The sequence below is a fragment of the Cariama cristata genome, unplaced genomic scaffold (assembly GCF_000690535.1).
Source record: "Cariama cristata isolate BGI_N322 unplaced genomic scaffold, ASM69053v1 scaffold2396, whole genome shotgun sequence".
Classification (NCBI taxonomy): Eukaryota; Metazoa; Chordata; class Aves; order Cariamiformes; family Cariamidae; genus Cariama; species Cariama cristata.
Window position 1 is genome coordinate 67,557 of NW_009620185.1, and position 8,475 is coordinate 76,031.

Below are 8,475 nucleotides of genomic sequence, written 5' to 3' on the forward strand. Positions count from 1 at the left end.
CACCGATAACCTGCTCCACTGCTTTCGTAACCTCCTTCATTTTGTCCTTCAGGCTCCCCTCGTTCCTGCCCTGGGGTTTCGGGGTGCTCCTTTTGCAATAAACTCAAGAAAACAAAACCAGAGGTATTGCAAGCCCATGCCACGCTATCTCCAGCTCCTCTTTTCTATTCAATATGAAAGCAAGGGACTTCGTAAGGACTTCAACACTCACCACAGGTCTCCCCAGAGCCATAACTTGGGTTTTACCCCTCCACAGCTTCCCGACTTCAGCAGACTTTAAGTTGGAGCTCGCTGGCCTGGCCGGGTTCATACTGCAGCCCGCGCGCTGCTGACCCCGGAGCTGGTGGTGCAGCAGGGATGCAAGGGCTTGAGTTACAGCAATCCATCAGCTGCTAATCCACTCTGCCAGCCCCACCACTCCGTGCTGCTATCAACCATGCGTGGAGCCCCAGGGTGGGTTGGCAGCACGTTTGCTCCCACTCCAGCGGGTTAGCAGGGTTGCAGCAGCACAGGGGAGCCCCAAGCATGCGGGAGCTAAACGCAGCCCCCTGAGCTGGGACCTTCCAGAGGCAACAGCAGAGGGAGAGGGACATCCATAACGTGTCTCCTTGGTCTTTGGGACAGGTGTCAGGATCTGTACCGTCTCTTCTATCACAGTCAGGGAAGTCGGGGGACGAGCATCAGTGCACGTCAGGAAAGGGCAAAGCAGCTGAGGTCATGTTCAAGATTTGTGCTTAGTCATAGAAGTGCTTCAGAAAACCCATTTGCTGTGGTGAGCAACCTCTGCCTCCGATACTTTTGTCTGATATTTATGCAATATCTTTAAAGAGCAGGGAGCTAGGCTTGCAACAGCCTCCCAGTGCAAAAAGGGAGCAGAGTTAAGCCAATGCCGGGTGTGTATGACAATTGCACAGCCTCACGTTGGCCCTCCAAAGCAGCCACGACCCTTTGCATCCCCAACCAGCCGATTTTGTAAGGGTGCAGGCTGCCTCATCTGCAGCAGCCCTGGTTTGCAGCAGCAACCTCACACTGAGCAAGCTTCTGCCTGCACACAGCCAGAGCAAGGAGACAGGCTGCAGGAGACAGCCAAGCCGGGTACCAGCTTCGTACCCAATGTTCTCGTCTTGCTGCATCTTCCCAGTCATGCTGCCAGTTTCATCGCTGCCAGTTTCATCTTTTCAAATGGCTTTCTTTTACCTCTAATGCCATTGTTCAGGGTTTTTTTGCCTTCTTTTTTTTTTCTATTATTGCTCTTCCATGCAATCTGATCCCGGTCTCTCAGATGAGCATGGTCAAAATAACAGCAATACATCAAAATAATAAGATCTGATTGCAGGGGCTCTCACAGAGGCACTGAGCGAAGGCTAACGGGTTTATTGATCACAGCAGAGCAGCAGCTCACTCTAGCACAGGATTTAGCTCCTAGAAGAACTCTAATGTGTAGATTTGTTTTTTCTCACTGGCAAAAGCAATGTGTAAACATTCTGCAGTTAATGATATGGGTCTGTTCCTAGTTCGATTAATGGGGAAGCAAAAAAATTGAAGTGAAGGTCTTGCCTTCTAAAGCCGCATGACTGATCCTAATGCCCTGTCCTTTTTCTATCAATCAAGGCTGATTGGCAAAGCTTTTTAATTCAAGTCTCTAAGCAGGATGATCAGCGTTTACTTAGCTAGTGTTGATTTCCACTTGACCAGGCTGCTCTGGAGTAAGGTATCGTCTTATAGTGCAAACCCTCTTACAAGGGATAAAGAAACTGAGACCGCCTCAATCCTCCTCGTTACCTCCTCAGACCTAATGATCATCCCAAGCAGCTCTTGGTGTGGGTCAGGGGTCCCACGGGAGCCAGGCTGGCACCCAGCGAGGACCCTGGCTCAGAGGGAAGCGGGACAGAGCCAGGGCATCACATTTGGCCCCGGCCCAGCTGCAGGGGCTGGCTCGTGGCTGCCTGGCCCCGTGTACCCCCCTCCGGTCCCCAGCCCTTGCCCCCAGCTACTCGCGTGGCCTGGGCCCGAGTCCCAGCACTGCTGCAATATAAAACAAATCTGGCACCGGGAGCGTGCAGCCTGTGGCACATCTCCTCTGGCTATTTTTAGCTGCTTTTCCAGAGAAACAGGGCTTATGCAGCCTGCCTCTGATTGCAGGGGCTCTCGCTACTGCCCACCCCCCAGCACCTCTGCCTCTTGTATGGGTTAGTTGCTCCAGGATGGGTTTAATGATGCTATTGCAGAGGGCAAGCCCACAGAGATGAGACATGAGCATCCTATGGACCCGGCCCCCAAGCTCTGCCACTCGCAGGGCAACGCAATTCTCCCAGCGTTTCTTCTGCCATCTGCACCCGGGCACCCACCCAGGGCTGCACGTCGGGGAGAGAGAGGAGATGGAAACATGCAATGCAACTAGTTTATTGTTAAACAAAAAGAGACTCGTTTTTACATAGAAAAGGTGTTTTCTTGTAAAACATGTTGTTCTGTAAGGTCCTGTTTCTGGAAAAGATCAGAGAGGGTCTCGTGGGTCAGAGCTGAGCGTGGCAGGACTCACGCTTGCAGGGTTGCTTTTACCTCACTGGTTTCATAAAGCACATCCAGAACGTGCAAATAGCAGTGCAGAACTGACACAGAGCATTTACTCTTGATAGAAAAATTAGGAAGTTATTTTTTCCTCGGGTACTATACTTAGATCTTTTATGTGGAATAGGAATTTGGAGGTTTTTTTCCAAGAAAAGTAGACAACGTGGCTGAGCCCCCATAAACATGTAGGTCTGGGAGGGGAGTCTGGAGCCAGGCAGGACCACTCTGCACACTTCGGGGGGCTCAGGACCCACCTCTGGCTGAGACTCCCATGGCACAAGGAAGCCTTCGGTGCTTGGGAAGAGCCCACAAGGCTGTAGGGGCAGTAGTCTGGTGTCTCATCCAACATGCCCTACAGCCCTACAGTCACCCCCCAGCTGCAAATATCCATCCTACACGTTGTTCAAAATAAAAGCAAAGTGCTTGCCTGCAGGATAGCAGTCAAATGCAGCTTGGGCCATTTCACGGCCCCTCTCATTTTGCTAGCAGAGCGGCACAGTTCTGCCCTGTAACACCAGGCTGAGCTATAGAGATGAGGCAGGGGAGTTAACAGGAGCCATCTGTGCAGGTTAGGAACTAACGATTTCCTTCCCTTTAAGCAGGTTTGAGGCAGGTGGGTTGTTCTGGGGTACAGGGATGTCTGCCTGCCCCTTTGTGCCACCTGGAGATGTTAGGACCCATGCAGCGGCATCTGATACGGAGCAGCTCAACGGTATTCCAGGTCATTAAACTGATGCAGTGCTCAGCTGACCCATCAGCCATTTGTGTGCAGATCACAGATGCTCTGGATCAAATTAATTCTTCTAAAATTTCTGTAATTTTCAACATTTGTGTACATTAAGTCCAACAAGGAAAAAAATGGTCAGCAAAGAACCAGGACTTCAAGAATTGTGTTGCAGCATGAAGGCTGGGATCCCGTTTTCCTCTCTACCCATTTCTTTGATCCATCCATTTACACTCTGCTGTGGGATCCGTGTTTGAGCACTGACTTTTTGAACGTGCTCACCTCCTCCTTACCAAATTAAAACATTTAGCTGTTGCTGTTTAGTGTACCAGTGTTTTCACGTATTCACAACAAAGATCATGCATCTCAGCTCATAATACCATCTTAGCTTACAATAGCTTGGCATCCACATTTAAAGAAATGTAAATGCCAAACAATAAAAATATTAGACAATTCTTCTAAGCCAGTGTGTACACTGATATTTCTATTAGGCTACAAAACACATTATTAAGCACGGAAAGACTATTGCACTAATGCCCCTTATAAAACCAGCCTGAGTTTGAGTACTCAGAAAGCTGCTTATCTGTTCCTTTGGACTAAGAAGACTCAAATGGCTTTAAATTATTAAAAGGGCTGAATTATGTCTCAGTCTGAACTTGGAAGTCAGAGGAGCCACAGACATCTCTGAGACCTCTAAAGGAAGTAAAGTCCTTTGTACCCAAGCTCAGTTTTTAAGAAAGAGCATGAGACTTCAGGAGGGATCCCTCGTTTGTTTGTTTGTTTTCAACCAAACTTCTTTCCAAGTGATTTGCATTAACAGTCTTTACAGGCTTGGGCTTTCCAGTGCTCCAAGGAAAGTCCCAGCCTCGAGGAGTGTGCGTCCTGGGTGATAACAGATGGATGCGCAGGGAGAGACTCAGCACCCAGCCCTGTGTGTACAGATCGGTCCGACTCCCTCCCCACATCACGCCACCGAACAGCCTTTTATAAGGGACCTTGTTTTCACCTGAAAATTTGGAGACCCGGAGGTTCACTCGGCTTCTTTAGTACAACCTAACGCAGCACTGTAACCCTGAGAGGTCTCTGCACCAAAGCCAACTGTTTACTTGCAAGCTGCTAAAGCTTTGTAAATGGAGTATTTCTTTGTAGAACACCAGCCCTGGGTAAAAGCCAAGGTCCTGAAGGTTAAGGGACGATAGGGAAATACAGTAGACCTACAAGGATATTGGATATATTTTCTATTTGCAGATTTATGTGTCTGTCCTGGCATGTGTTTTCTGTCATGTGTACGGCATGAGCACTGTATTTGACACTTTAAATCAAGGAACAAAGGACTGAAACAGTAGAGGGGACTAAATTGAATTGAATTAATTTGTTTATCCTGCAAATCTACATCTGCTCAGACCTATTTCTTTCAACTCTGAAGTTGTCATAACGGAATAGTTTGCCTTCTGCTCAGTGTAATTATAGACACACAAGCCAAAACTCTAAATTTTGCTCGCAGCCGTCAGCGGGAGCTTTGCTGCCGCACTGAGAGCAGCCAGAGTAAAACCAAGCTGTGTTTAAAAGGCTCTTTTTCAGGAAGGCATTTTCCCCAGTCAGTTGCCTGTTGGTACCCATCTAAGGGGATGTTTTTACACTGAATTCATTGTATAGCTGCTTTTCAGCACTGACGAAAATCATCACAAAATAAGACACAGGATCGCAAAGGATCAGGTCTGCTGTGCCACAGCACAAATGAAGCACCCCCCACCACCAAGGGCCCCAGGAAGGTTCACAACTCCATAAATATCCACCACGAAAGCCTTTCCTCCATCCTCGTGTGGAATTGTGGCTTCTGCAGGATGGAGGTGCCCAGGCTGGGGCAACCATGAGGCTGGTGGCTCCACTGAGCCCTGCACAGCGATGCTTCAGTGGCTTCAGCCTGGGGAGCCTGAGCCTCGTGCAGGCTTGTCCACACACCTTTGACTGCATCATGTACATGACCCTAGCAACCATGGTTGCATTTCTGATCATCTCAAATTATATCCTTTTCCTGCTGCTCCCATGAGAAGTCCAGGTGTCCCACACTGCAATGATAAAGGACTGTGACTTAATCCTTTTAGATTTCATCAGTTTTCTTGGAAATATGAGGCTTCCCCACTTCAAGAGGTCTCTGAAAGCAGAGGGAAATTTTCAGCTGCTCTCTGTCCTGATGGAAATGACATGGCTTTATTTGTAACCTCAGGGCCAAACCAGGTTGGATGCAAATAAACACAGCTCCATTGTTGTCAGAGAAGGGTCTACGTTGACTTACACTACACAGGAAGATAGCATGACTTTCCTTTGCTTTGATTGTTTTGGCACAGCTCCTGAAGCGACGTGTCCGGCTTACAAGGAACTGTCAACACCAAACTCCAGATCTGCTGTTGAGGAAAAGGAGCGTTCACAGGGTTTCCAGGGCTTCTGACCACAGAGCCGACCAGAAAAAGGACATGGGGATGGAAACGTGCAGAGAAATTCCTCTTCCCTCCCTCCAGAGCCATACCTGTCCCTGAGCTCCCCCCAGGACCTATTTCTGGTCAGGAAAACATGTCCAGCATCTGTTGGTGGCTGGCCCCTGGTGAGGCCCTGCCCTGCGGCTCCTCGAGATGTTGTCTGCCTGCCTTACCACCCTACTGCTGCTTATCAGCAGCCCTGGCTTGAGGCTACCCCAGTAATTCTTGGTTTCAATGCATGGCCATTATTTCCTCTGTAGAGTTGCAGAGTTGGATAAAACAAGAAGCTTTTCCCAGCGTTTGATATTCACAGCTGTGGGTTGCAAACTAATTGACTCCTCTATCTAAAGTCATCTTCAGCACACCAACTGGGTCTTTTTTAAGTAAGGCTCATTTAAAAAAGGGCATGTCATTAGCAGTATTGGGCCTCATACATTTAGGGTTTTTTTCAGAGAGGCTGGGGGACATGAAGAGTTTTTGCCCTTAAGTCACAGTCTTCAGGTTTGAATGCTTTTCTCTCCTTTAGAAATATGCCCTGGAAAATGCAGCTGCTGAAAGCAATCCCTGTGCGTGGGTCTGCACTGGCATACACACAGGAGGGGTCAGGATGGTTGTTTAACTTCTCTCCATGGACCTACAGCTTCCTTACCTGCTGTCTCTGTGTCCTCTGTCAGAGTGGTTGCCTCAAACATCCCATGGATCTCACCCCTGGATATGACATATTGGACCAGAACTTATGGCAAAAGTTTAATATTACCATTTAAATGTAAAGACAATATTAAAAAAACTCCTCTGAAAATCAGCCCACCCGTTCAAATCAGGTAGCTCAGTTGCAGGTTCATCCTCCAGAATCTCTGGAGAGACAAAAGTCCCTCGGTGAGGGTGAATGCAGGAGTGGTCCAGATGTTCATTGTAAAATGTGGAATAAAGAGCTGGAGGAAAGTCAGTGCTGTGGTTAGCTATTGAGATGCTGCCTAGAAAATGGGCTCAAGAGACCCAGGACTAAGAGACATGGTAACCAACCTTGTTCCTCCAAACACTGGAAGAAGGTCTGCTTTTCTCTGAGTGGTGCCTGGCTGGTCTGTTCAGTTGGATTTTAGGTTCTAACGAACAATGAAAAAGGGTATGAAGCAGAGCAGGACTGTAACTGGGGAAACTCTGGCCTCTGCAAGTCAATCCACTAGTTTTGGTAGGGCCAGGATTTGACTCTCTGCCAACTGCCCTGTGTCTACAATCCTGTGTAAGGAGCCTGGCAGTGGCTGGATATAACTGCTATGTCCCAAACATCTTCAGGACCTTCTCTGCAAGTGGCACAGGCTTTCTCCAAGCTGAAAGGCTTGCAAAATGAACGTAGCACTTAAGCATTATCCTCTCCCAGAGACTAAGCAGGAATTTGGAGCACCTGAATAGTCCATCCCCAAAGAATCTTTTCCAGGTTTGACCCTGATCCTGGTGCATGCTGAGACAGGACCATGCGAATTCGTAATCAGTGCTGTAGACATGATTTAAGACCCTATAATATGTATCTCACTATCACATCACAGTGCTTTGAATCGAGGAGCTCAAAGTATTGTATTTTCATGCATATTGCCTGCATCTCAGATAACTCACACCACTGTAAAAGAACTGTCCTTTGCAAACAAGTACTTAGCTAATCTGCATCCTCAGATAACCCAGGGGTCATCTCAGAGTATCAGTTATGTATGTGAAACCATGGGTATAGGGTGACAAGCAGCCGTCCCCTCCTTCCTCTAAGCCTCCACCATCCGTTCCTGCTCCCACCTCCTTCCCACAACAAGACAAGTTTCCTGCAGTCCTCGTCTCCCTCCTCATGTGCAGCAGATGTGAGATACAACAACAAAACCAACAGCATCTCATGCTTCTCACACTTACCCTCTGGTTCAGTTTTGTTTCTACATGTAGCTCCGGGTGCTGGCACCGAGCGTGGACCAGTCCACGGGCTCCAGGGACCGGTCAGTGCGGTGGCAGCCGGCAGCTGCCAGGAGCTGATGTGAGCAGGGTGGAAAGATGGGGGAAAGTCACAAGTTTGGCCCTAAAACTGAGCTGAAAACCAAAAGAACTAATTCTGTCTCTATTGCATGTGTTGCCCTCTCAGAGGTAGCTCTATCCAGATGAACTTTCTGCATCTTGTTTTCTTATTCCCAACTCAGAGTGCAGACTGCAAAGCCTCCCTGATGCAAATTTCCACTCCAGCCTACAGAAGCTTGGCAGAGGAGCTGAGCATTTACAGGGATGCTTGCTGCAGCCAAGAGCCTAAAATTAGACTTTCGATGCCACAGCCAGCACCCAAGAGACGACCTGATTTTCAGAAGTGGGGGGAAATTTCAATGCCCGGTCCATGTATGGCTTGATAATCCATGGAAGCAGCTGAGTCTGCAGCAGCTCTGAATCAGCTGCTTAAACCCTGTTTTGCACCAGTTGGGCAGGCCTGCAACACAGAAGGACACCATGCACTTAAAACCCAACTGTCCTCTCGTTAGGAGACTTAACTGCAAAGGTGTTTCATCTGTGGCAAATTTATTCACCCACCTTGCCTCCTCCAAACTCTTCCCACTCGCAAAAAATGTCTGATCATCCCTTTCAAGTTCTGCAGTTGAGCAACTTTGCACCTGCATTTATTCAGCTGATGGGATAACGGCATAATGTATTGGCAAACATCAGCTCACGGACACAAAAATTTGCCAT